The following is a 13,304-nucleotide window of genomic DNA, read 5'->3' as shown; positions in this document are numbered from 1 at the left end:
CCTATCAGAAGCTTCTTAAGCCATGACATCATTTTCTGGAATTTTCCAAGCTGTTTAAAGGCACAGTCAACTTAGTGTATGTAAACTTCTGACCCACTGGAATTGTGATACAGTCAATTATAAGTGCAATAATCTGTCTGTAAACAATTGTTGGAAAAAATACTTGTGTCATGCACAAAGTAGATGTTCTAACCGAGTTGCCAAAACTATAGTTTGTTAACAAGACATTTGTGGAGTGGTTGAAAAACGAATTTTAATGACTCCAACCTAAGTGTATGTAAACTTCCGACTTCATCTGTACATATGAGTATGATGGGCAGAATTCTCTGGACTATATATATAAATATATATACAATGCATTAGGAAAGTATTCAGACCCCTTAACTTTTTCCACATTTTGCTATGTTACAGCCTTATTCTAAAATGGATTAAATTGTTTTTTTCTTCTCATCAATCTACACACAATACCCCATAATGACAAAGCAAAATAAAACATTTGATAAAATGTATGTATATATATATATATATATATATATATATATATATATATATATATATTAAAATGAAATATCACATTTACATAGGTATTCAGACCCTTTACTCAGTACTTTTGTTGAAGCACCTTTGGCAGCAATTACAGCTTTGAGTCTTCTTGGGTATGACACTACAAGCTTGGAACAACTGTGTTTTGAGAGTTTCTCCCATTCTTCTCTGCAGATCCTCTCAAGCTCTGTTAGGTTGGATGGGGAGCGTCGCTGAACAACTATTTTCAGGTCTCTCCAGAGATCTATCGGGTTTAAGTCCGGACTCTGGCTTGGCCACTCAATGACATTCAGAGACTTGTCATTCAGAGACTCCCAAAGCCACTCCTGCGTTGTCATTGCTGAGTGCTTAGGGTCATTTTCCTGTTGGAAGGTGAACCTTCACGCCAGTCTGAGGTCCTGAGCGCTATTCTTGTTCTGAGAAATGAAGGCTATTCCATGCGAGAAATTGTTAAGAAACTGAAGATCTCATACAATGCTGTGTACTACTCAGAAGGTACTACTGTACCTTCACAGAACAGCACAAACTGGCCCTAACCAGAATAGAAAGAGGAGTGGGAGGCCCCGGTGCACAACTGAGCAAGAGTACAAGTACCTTAGATTGTTTCGTTTGAGAAACAGACGCCTCACAAGTCCTCAACTGGCAGCTTCATTAAATAGTACCCGCAAAGCACCAGTCAACAACAGTGAAGGAGGGAACTTGCTTCCATTCAGCCACAAGAGCGCTAGTAAGGTCGGGCACTGATGTTGGGCGATTAGGCCTGGGAGAGAGAGAGAGACCTGAAAGAAATCAGAGGAATGGAAATGGAAAATGAAGCTAGAGAACATGAGTGACAGAAAAGATGGAGAGAGGGAGTGGTGCTATATTTACACGTTCAGCCTGAACGCAATGCAAGCGGGAGAAACCATTGTGGATGGAATAGAGGGGGCAAGAAGGCTTAGGAATGAGAGCCCATTGACCTATAGGGGTGACCTTAGAAGGCCTTCCATAGCAGAATAATATAACAGAGTGCCCTCAAATTCAGATCTGGACCTTGAAGCCAGTTCCACTGCTTTTTAAAATTATTTCCCTCTTATCAGGGCCTGATTTAGACCTGGGACACCAAGTGGGTGCAATTCATTATCAGGTAGAACAGAAAACCTGCAGTGCTCCGGACCTCGTAGGGTAAGATTTGAATACCCCTGACATGGTGGTTCTCTATTGGCGTATCAGGATCCAATGGTTGGTTAGGGCCAGTCCCTCTTGGGTCACGGCTAAAGAAACATGGCTTAGTTTATCCAATGGGTAATTTAAGCCAGTTCAGCTTTAGTTGGGTCACTCACAATCCAAAAACTCTAGGCAGCTGCCAATGATTTATCCAACATTAGCATAGATCCTTATTACTAAATATGTCCAGACACTCATTCCTTTATTTCCCTCGTGATCACTAGGTTGATATGGCATTAGATCAGCTCTCTCACCCCATCTTCTGCAGACATCATCTCTTTCAGGCTGACTGTTCTCTGTGACAGATCGTTTCTGTGTCAGGTACACTGAAGCGCTGTTGTGACTTACCAGGGACAGAAACATACGGCTGCAGATGATTCCTTCAATCCAGGAATTCACATTCTATCATTCATAGTTAGCTCTGAATGGAGCAAGACCAATATGATACTGAGACCATGTCTATATAGGATGCAAAGCCTTATAACCACTACAGAATGGACAGAGAAAAGGGACCAAACCATCTTCGGTTGGATCTACACATATCAGCCAACATGATAGTAGTTGTGCTGTACATTTTTGTGCAGACATAATTAAGAATAATACTATACAATCGACTATAGCATCCACAAGATGCCTGTTTTGTATCTGCTTGTTGTGACTGTAGTAGATAGCTATTTGAAAGAGCACTCTATTCCTCTTATAGTTTCCAGTTAAATGATAGAAAGAGGAACAATTGTACCCTTACGGGCCTCTTCAGTTGAGTCTGCATGCTACAACCTCATGACCAAGCTATTCACGCCTGCTCTGAGCGGTACAGTTGCCCTTAGGCACAGAACTCGGATCAGCTTATCCTCTCCAAATCCCTAACCTTAACTATAAGTGTGACAAAATAAAAATTGACCTTAGATCAGTGTCTCGGGGTAACTTCACCACACAGGGAATATTATCCACGGCCTGTTAGCATTCCTATTCAGGACCATAACAGTGTTTGTGGCGAACAAAGAGAGGTTAAAAGGGGTACAGCACATAAACAGCCATATTTCTCTCCTCCAGCGGTTTGCCTCATCCTCATCAGATTCGCATAGAACATCAAGAGTAAAAATATAACTGTTTGGCCATAATGACCATCGTTATGTTTGGAGGAAAAAGCGGGAGGCTTGCAAGCCGAAAGAACACCATCCCACGGCGGTGGCAGCATCATGTTGTGGGGGTGTTTTGCTGTAGGAGGGACTGGTGCACTTCACAAAATAGATGGCATCATGAGGGAGGAAAAGTATGTGAATATATTGAAGCAACATCTCAAGACATCAGTCAGGAAGTTAAAGCTTGGTCGCAAATGGGTTTTCCAAATGGACAATGACCGCAAGCATTCTTCCAAAGTTGTGGCAAAATGGCTTATGGACAACAAAGGTATTGGAGTGGCCATCACAAAGCCCTGACCTCCGTCCTATAGAACATTTGTGGGCAAAACTGAAAAAGCATGTGCGAGCAAGGAGGCCTACAAACCTGACTCAGTTACACCAGCTCCGTCAGGAGGAATGGGCCAAAATTCACCAAACTTATTGTGGGAAGCTTGTGGAAGGCTACCCAAAATGTTTGACACAAGTTAAACAATTTTTAAAGCAATGCTACCAAATACTAATTGAGTGTATGTAAACTTCTGACCCACTGGGAATGTGATGAAATAAATAAAAGCTGAAATAAATCATTCTCTCTACTATTATTCTGACATTTCACATTATTAAAATAAAGTGGTGATCCTAACTGACCTAAGACAGGGCATTTTTACTAGGATGAAATGTCAGGAATGGTGAAAAACTGAGTTTAAATGTATTTGGCTAAGGTGTATGTAAACTTCCGACTTCAACTGTAGCTAGTCACAGATATTTATTGACCCAAACAGGGGGTAGGCAAAAGACAGGTCAAAGGCGTGCAGAGGACAGTAATCCAGGGCAGAGTCAATAAGGCACAGAACAGCAGGGAGCGTCAGGACAGGCAGAGGTTCGTAAACAAGTCAGAGTTAGGCAGGTACAGAACGGCAGGCAGGCTCGGGGTCAGGGCAGGCAGAATGGTCAGAACTGGGGAAACAGAACTTGAGAATGCAGGGAGATGGGAAACATGCAGGTAAGACCTGACAAGACAAAACGAACTGGCAACAGACAAACAGAGAACACAGGTATAAATACACTGGGGTTAATGAGGAAGATGGGCGACACCTGGAGGGGGGTGGAGACAAGCACAAAGACAGGTGAAACAGATCAGGGTGTGACAATTTACTGTGGATTGATCTAACTAAATCTACTCAAATCTATCACATACTAGACTAGAAGTTTGGCACCATATTCCAGAACAACCCTAATTGTCTTTCTCAGTTATCAGATCCATGAGGGAGAAGCAGGTTGAACCCGGATGCTGTGAAGTGAGGTGGGATGGTAAAACGGACCATGTGAGTGAGTAATAAACAGAACAAACCCAGCAGTCAGCAAAGCAGGGCACCACCATACAGTACATAATGAAACCTAATGTACCATCCTAATGACCTGCACGCCCAGAAAGCAGGGTAATCTAGCCACAATACTCCTGACTGTCTGCCTGCCTGCCTGGGTTCTCCTCTCTCCTCTTAGTCCACCACGCAGAAATACTACCCTGATTGCTCTATCTAACTGGAGGCTGATTGTGCGAGAGAGATGAAAAACAGATGTGCAGCATGAGTGATGACAGTCAGAGAGGTTGGCTGCTCCTGAGGTGATTACTGTACTCTGTGGAGACTGCAAAAACACACAAACAACAGTCATGAACACAATACACCACACAAGTTAAGTAAGAACACATTTTTTGTACACACTCATACACACTCAGGAGAACACTGGTGCACACACACATACACACGATAGCACGTGTACACACGCGCACACACGCACACATAATCCCATTAATACAGGTCCCTGGATACCCACCACATGCTTTTTAATGAGCAATTTCTAAATGTAAGGCTTCTAATTATAGGAACACTCAGGATCAAATGGGCCACATGATGAGGATGATCATGATGAAGCCATGTCTTTAATGGCCCTACCTACAGTACCTGCTGTGGGTCTAGTAAATAAAACACAGATCTGTCCATATAGAGGAACATAGTCTGCATTGTAAAACTGACCAGAGAGCAGCGGAGCTATGATGTGTTTGTTGAAGGGCAGTATGGAGACGGAAGCATGTGCGAGAGCTCGTACCATCTCTGGATTACCATCACAGAGCTGATTATCCTGCATGTGTCCTTGGAGCCCTGTACAGCTCCCATCTCAATGACACTGCACACGGATGCAATGTGAGCACATTTTGATTTAGCCATAGACAACCAGATGCTAAACCACACAAACAAACACACAAACAGCACAAATGTACCCTCATTTGCTCTACCAGACACCCAGACGGTCTAGCAGCGACTGATGTAATGAGGATACAGTCCAGACAGTGATCGTATAATCCCATTACATCTACATTACTGAGGTCGTACGTAGTAAGTACACCTATAAATGAGAGACAAGCAACCACAGTTATAACACAGCTCTTTGCCTGCATGTAGACAACTACAGCCTACTGAACATGAAGAGATGGAAAGAATGAGAGCACAGAACACAATATGGCGTTGTGTAAAAACTGGAACATTGTAACTTTGGCTCAAAGCGGAGCACTGAAATAGCTGCTGCTGAGCCAGTAGGTGTGGTACCATGGCAACTAGAGGCTCAAGTTTGATGTCACAGCAGATCACCATGGCAACCGGCCCAGGTCGCCTGTCACAGCGTGAGGTCAGTGTTGCTATGGAAACACAGACTTTTTTATTTTTTGCCTAGTGAGCAACTGAACAGTAAAGGGGAGGGGGAGAGAGAATGAAAGAGGTAGGAGGGGGAGGGGGAGAGAGAGAGAAGAAGGGGATTGAAAGAGATGGGGAGAGAGATAGGGAGGGAGTGAATATGGGGAGCAAGAGTAAGGAGTGAAATGGGGGAGTGTCAGTGAGAAAAATATGCATATTCAGATCTGCACCAAAGACCTGCCTGTAGTAGTACTTCTGCTTGCTGACAGGAACAGGCAGCCAGCACACAGAAACAGGTGCTGCCTTTGGTTAAAACAAACCAATTAAACAATGTTCAAAGATTATACTGATACTTCTAAACCCCTCCTCCATGCAGTCCTTCTACAAGCACAAACACAACCATCCAAGCAAACACACACACGCACACACACACACAGAAACACAACCTTCATTGTACACAGACCGCACACACCGTAATCATTCACAATACATGCTTTGCAGCAGCATGTCTGTGATAAATGAATAAGTTACTAAAATGTTAAAACTTAAAAACGGGCATTGTATTCCTGCATTATTCAATTATACATAGGATTTCATGAAGCCAGAAAATTATCACAGTATTAGATTAGATAACCCACTAGAATATATCATGGCTCTAAGAGTTCCATAATTTTGCAAGGGGCGCCATCAGGTGGGGAAAGGGTGGAACTACCTGGTCAAGTATTTGAGTACCACAGTATGAGTCTTAATACCCATAAAACCTAGTAGTAAAACCCAGAAATGGTTCCAATCAGTTTTTCCCCATTCACTTTTTTTTACTTCAGAGATTTTAGAACTACTTCATATAAGGTCTGTGTTTCGTGTAGGCTTACCCTGGCGTGATGTTTTGATAACCGCGCAAATCCCCCTTTGGTCAAGGTCACTTCTTTCAGTATGTTTGCCTGTAAATACCCCCCCCCCAAAAAAAAGAAAAGAATTTAACGCTAATAAACCACTAACGTGGCTATCATACAGAACTACACATCCGGTCTCACACTTTGACATCATCCCTCTGTTTTTTTTAGCGAACTAGCTCATCTTAAATCTCTCGACCTGAAGCAAGGATGGTTCTGTGCTATGAACCGGACTGTAACAATCACCCCGATAAGAACTGGTGCATTTAATTTTTTTCCGACCTAAACAAGATATGTTTTCCGATGTAAACAAGAGACATCGCAAGAGCTGTGTGATAAGATAAGCCCTGTTTGCTAGCTGCTTACAAGCTATTTTGATTAGGTCAAAGATCTGTGGTTAACTTGGTGATTGTAAAAATGAGATAGCTAGATAACCACTGACTGTAGTTACATGTAGAATGCAGGTTACCTTCCTTACAAGTAAAAAGAAAACCAGCATAACGACACTCATGGGGGGTTGATTCAGGCCAGAATTAAGCCTCCTGAAGCTACTGATACCTCTCACCAAGTCACCTAATGTCTTACTAGTGCCATAAAATACCACCATGAATTAACATAAACTTGTCTCCATTGACAGTCTTTTTCTAAGGCATCAAACTGCCGACGCATTCAGGTCACGTTCATGTCAGTTTATTATTAAAGATCTCACCATGAACGCCTTACAAACGTTTACATGTACATGATTTTGTAAAAATATTTTTCAGTGCCAGAGTAATCTAATCAATTTCATTTGTCGATTTAGCTAAAATAGGCATATCACCTCAATACAAAAATGATTAGGCTAGTTGATTTGCGGCCACCATTACTGTGTAGATATGCCTATTTCTCAAATCAAAACGGACACGAGGGCTTCTTTGTTGGAGGTAGCCCTATTCAGAACAAGTGACAGGCAGAACCTCCCACCCACATAGTACTCACCTTCTCTCTATTTCACACACCAGAATTCAGTATTTCAGTCTATGATTACCATGTGAGTGTACAGAAATCTGTGAAAGTAAATTGACACACATGTCAAATCGAATCAAATCAAAGTTTATTTGTCACGTGCGCCGAATACAACAGGTGTAGACCTTACAGTGAAATGCTTACTTACAGGCTCTAACCAATAGTGCAAAAAAGGTATTAGGTGAACAATAGGTAAGTAAAGAAATAAAACAACAATAAAAAGACAGGCTATATACAGTAGCGAGGCTATAAAAGTAGCGAGGCTACATACAGTCACCGGTTAGTCAGGCTGATTGAGGTAGTATGTACATGTAGATATGGTTAAAGTGACTATGCATATATGATGAACAGAGTAGCAACAGTGTAAAAAGAGGGGTTGGGGGGGGCACACAATGCAAATAGTCCAGGTAGCCATTTGATTACCTGTTCATGAGTCTTATGGCTTGTGGGTAAAAACTGTTGAGAAGCCTTTTTGTTCTAGACTTGGCATTTCGTTACCGCTTGCCATGCGGTAGGAGAGAAAACAGTCTATGACTGGGGTGGCTGGGGTCTTGGACAATTTTATAGGGCCTTCCTCTAACACCGCCTGGTGTAGAGGTCCTGGATGGCAAGCAGCTTAGCCCCAGTGATGTACTGGGCCGTACGCACTACCCTCTGTAGTGCCTTGCGGTCAGAGGCTGAGCAATTGCCGTACCAGGCAGTGATGCAACCAGTCAGGATGCTCTCGATGTTGCAGCTGTAGAACCTTTTGAGGATCTCAGGACCCATGCCAAATCTTTTTAGTTTCCTGAGGGGGAATAGGCTTTGTCGTGCCCTCTTCACGACTGTCTTGGTGTGATTGGACCATTCTAGTTTGTTGTTGATGTGGACACCAAGGAACTTGAAGCTCTCAACCTGCTCCACAACAACAGCCTCAAGACATCTCAAGACATCAGTCAGGAAGTTAAAGCTTGGTCGCAAATGGGTTTTCCAAATGGACAATGACCCCAAGCATTCTTCCAAAGTTGTGGCAAAATGGCTTAAGGACAACAAAGGTATTGGAGTGGCCATCACAAAGCCCTGACCTCCGTCCTATAGAACATTTGTGGGCAGAACTTTAGATGAGAATCGGGGCGTGCTCGGTCCTCCTTTTCCTGTAGTCCACAATCATCTCCTTAGTCTTGGTTACGTTGAGGGATAGTTTGTTATTCTGGCACCACCCGGCAAGGTCTCTGACCTCCTCCCTATAGGCTGTATCGTCGTTGTCGGTGATCAGGCCTACCACTGTTGTGTCGTCTGCAAACTTAATGATGGTGTTGGAGTCGTGTCTGGCCATGCAGTCGTGGGTGAACAGGGAGTACAGGAGGGGACTGAGCATGCATCCAGTGTTGAGGATCAGCGTGGCAGATGTGTTGCTACCTACCCTCACCACCTGGGGGGCGGCCCGTTAGGAAGTCCAGAATCCAGTTGCAGAGGGAAGTGTTTAGTCCCAGGATCCTTAGCTTAGTGATGAGCTTTGAGGGTACTATGGTGTTGAACGCTGAGCTGTAGTCAATGAATAGCATTCTCACATAAGTGTTGCTTTTGTCCAGGTGGGAAGGGGCAGTGTGGAGTGCAATAGAGATTGCATCCTCTGTGGATCTGTTTGGGCGGTATGCATATTGGAGTGGGTCTAGGGTTTCTGGGATAATGGTGTTGATGTGAGCCATTACCAGCCTTTCAAGGCTACGGACGTGAGTGCTACGGGTCTGTAGTCATTTAGGCAGGTTGCCTTTGTGTTCTTGGGCACAGGGACTATGGTGGTCTGCTTGAAACATGTTGGTATTACAGACTCAATCAGCGACATGTTGAAATTGTCAGTGAAGACACCTGCCAGTTGGTCAGCACATGCCTGGAGCACACGTCCTGGTAATCCATCTGGCCCTGCAGCCTTGTGTATGTTGACCTGTTTAAAGGTCTTACTCACGTCGGCTACGGAGAGCGTGATCACACAGTCGTCCGGAACAGCTGATACTCTCATGCATGCCTCAGTGTTGCTTGCCTCAAAGCGAGCATAGAAGTGATTTAGCTTGTCTGGTAGGCTCGTGTCACTGGGCAGCTCTCGGCTGTGCTTCCCTTTGTAGTCTGTAATAGTTTGCAAGCCCTGCCACATAAGACGAGCGTCGGAGCCGGTGTAGTATGATTCAATCTTAGCCCTGTATTGACGCTTTGCCTGTTTGGTGGTTCGTCGCAGGGTATAGCAGGATTTCTTGTAAGCTTCTGGGTTAGAGTCCCGCACCTTGAAAGCGGCAGCTCTACCCTTTAGCTCAGTGCGAATGTTGCCTGTAATCCATGGCTTCTGGTTGGGGTATGTACGTACAGTCACTGTGGGGACAACGACCTTGATGCACTTATTGATAAAGCCAGTGACTGATGTGGTGTACTCCTCAATGCCATCGGAAGAATCCCGGAACATGTTCCAGTCTGTGATTTTAAAACAGTCCTGTAGTTTAGCATCTGCTTCATCTGACCACTTTTTTATAGACCGAGTCACTGGTGCTTCCTGCTTTCATTTTTGCTTGTAAGCAGGAATCAGGGGGATAGAGTTATGGTCGGATTTACCAAATGGAGGGCAAGGGAGAGCTTTGTACTCTTCTCTGTGTGTGGAGTACAAGTGATCTAGAATTGTTTTCCCTCTGGTTGCACATTTAACATGTTGATAGAAATTTGGTAGAACTGATTTAAGTTTCCCTGCATTAAAGTCTCCGGCCACTAGGAGCACCGCCTCTGGGTGAGTGGTTTCCTGTTAGCTTATTTCCTTATACAGCTGACTGAGTGCGGTCTTAGTGCCAGCATCTGTCTGTGGTGGTAAATAAACAGCCACGAAAAGTATAGCTGAAAACTCTCTAGGCAATGTATGAAAAAAGATAAACGTTTATATATTTAAATCTTAAATATTGCCAGGTTGGTTTTCAGAGCTGTTTCATAAGGTGTTCATTATTGTAAATTGTAACATATCCATTGATGGTATTTGTAAGTTCAATATTATTAATTGTTGTATCCTAGAACCTACAACAGATATATATTCAACCACAAGGGTGTACTAATGAGTTATGATTTTTTTTTATCATTAAAGAGGACTACTGAAATAATATTATTTCAGGGTAGATAAGGGAAGGCCAGCCTAAAATGAAAACATGCCAGCCAGACAAGCCAGTGTATGATTAAAATGTATTTGCATATGAATGGAGTGGAAATTAGCTGACGTTGTTATCTGTAAGGTAAGTAACATTAATGTGTGTGTGGGGGGGCATCTAAACGTTTTTTTTTCTTCAGATGCCTGTTTATTCATAAAAAGCAGAAGATAGTAAATACCATTAATCGTAATGGTAAACTTGTGGTAAACTAGGAACTCGAGGTTATATCATGACATCAGTGATTTTCAAGTCACAGAAAGATGCCTGAGTTTCTTAATTTGAATTCCGAGTTGGATGACCGTTCAAAACTACTTTTCCCAGTCTGAGCTAGTTTTTTTCCAAGTTCCCAGTTGTTTTGAAGGCACTGAAGTCGGAAGTCAGAGATTGCCGAGTTCTGAGTAGTTTTGAATGCGCCACTAGAGACCTAGGCAACCCCCTATTTCTGAACAGGCAATCCGTCTTGGAAGGAGGACTCGAAGAGGGAGACTGCGAAGTACAGAAGTTTGCAGTGCCAATGTTTTTAGCTAATCTGTGTATCTCACATTATGTTCCCAGTATGATAGAGCAAGAACACCTTCTTAGCAGATAATGACAACATGACAATAACAGTAGCTGTAGATGATAAAATGAAAAGTTGGAGGGTGGTTGGTAATGGAGGACATCAGGTGGACCCATGTCTGAATGTTAGGCAGAACCCCTAGACCCTGGAAAACAGTAGCAGAGTAAAGGGAATAGGGTAGGAGACAGCAACGTAAACAAGCAAACACACAGGTTACAGGTTGATCAGGAATGTAAAAATACAGTTATTGAATGATGTAATTTAAATGTTGATTAGACATGCAATAATGTTAAGGGGGACACATTCCTGTAAAGCTTAGAGAGGATCTCATGTTAAATACTGTTGAAGCCCATTCTGGTGGGAAGCTCCAATAGACCACCAAGTGCTAACAGTCAGTATCGGGATAACGTGTGAAATGCTTGATAATGTATGTGATATCAATAGAGAGGTATACTTTCTGGGTGATTTAAATATTTACTGGCTTTCATCAGGCTGCCCACTCAAGAGAAAGCTTCAAACTGTAACTAGTGCCTGCAACCTAATTCAGGTCTTCAATCAACCTACCAGCGTAGTTACAAACAGTACAGGAATGAAATCATCAACATGTATTGATCATATACACTGCTCAAAAAAATAAAGGGAACACTTAAACAACACAATGTAACTCCAAGTCAATCACACTTCTGTGAAATCAAACTGTCCACTTAGGAAGCAACACTGATTGACAATAAATTTCACATGCTGTTGTGCAAATGGAATAGACAAAAGGTGGAAATTATAGGCAATTAGCCGTTTGAGCGTTTCTGACCGTTTGAGCAGACACATGCACATTTGTGGCCTGCTGGAGGTCATTTTGCAGGGCTTTGGCAGTGCTCCTCCTCGCACAAAGGCGGAGGTAGCGGTCCTGCTGCTGGGTTGTTGCCCTCCTACGGCCTCCTCCACGTCTCCTGATGTACTGGCCTGTCTCCTGGTAGCGCCTCCATGCTCTGGACACTACGCTGACAGACACAGCAAACCTTCTTGCCACAGCTCGCATTGATGTGCCATCCTGGATGAGCTGCACTACCTGAGCCACTTGTGTGGGTTGTAGACTCCGTCTCATGCTACCACTAGAGTGAAAGCACCGCCAGCATTCAAAAGTGACCAAAACATCAGCCAGGAAGCATAGGAACTGAGAAGTGGTCTGTGGTCACCACCTGCAGAACCACTCCTTTATTGGGGGTGTCTTGCTAATTGCCTATAATTTCCACCTTTTGTCTATTCCATTTGCACAACAGCATGTGAAATTTATTGTCAATCAGTGTTGCTTCCTAAGTGGACAGTTTGATTTCACAGAAGTGTGATTGACTTGGAGTTACATTGTGTTGTTTAAGTGTTCCCTTAATTTTTTTGAGCAGTGTATATTTATTCAGTATATTTCTGTGCCTAAGGGCAACTTCTTCAGTGGTGGAAAAAGTACTCAATTCTCATTCTTGAGTAAAAGTAAAGGCACCTTTATAGAAAATGACTGAAGTAAAAGTGAAAGTCACCCAGTAAAATACTACCTGAGTAAAAGTCTAAAAGTATTTGGTTTTAAATATACTTAAGTATCAAAAGTAAATGTAGTTGCTAAAATATACTTAAGTATCAAAAGTATGAATAATAAACAATTCTGTATATTAAGCAAACCAGACAGCACAATTTTTATTTGTTTACAGAAAGCCAGGGTCACACTCCAACACTCAGGCATCATTTAAAAAATAAAGCATTTGTGTTTAGTGAGTCCGCCAGATGCAGTAGGAATGACCAGGGATGTTCTCTTGATAAATGTGCGAATTGGACCATTTTCCTGTCCTGCTACGCATTCAAAATGTAAAGAGTACGTTTGGGTGTCAGGGAAAATGCATGGAGTAAAAAGTACATAATTGTCTTTAGGAATGTAGTGTAGTAAAAGTTGTCAAAAATATAAATAGTAAAGTACAGACAACCAAAACACTACTTAAGTAGTACTTCAAAGTATTTTTACTGAATTAAGTACCTTACACTACTAATCTTCTTACTGGAACATAAAGGCTTCAGGAGGACTTGTAGTCCAACAAAGTAAATATAGATGAGTTCTCTCCCTGTGGGGACACATAACCACAACCAGATGC

The sequence above is a fragment of the Salvelinus alpinus genome, chromosome 6 (genome assembly GCF_045679555.1).
Source record: "Salvelinus alpinus chromosome 6, SLU_Salpinus.1, whole genome shotgun sequence".
In the NCBI taxonomy this organism is placed as follows: Eukaryota; Metazoa; Chordata; class Actinopteri; order Salmoniformes; family Salmonidae; genus Salvelinus; species Salvelinus alpinus.
This window is presented reverse-complemented; position numbering follows the sequence as displayed.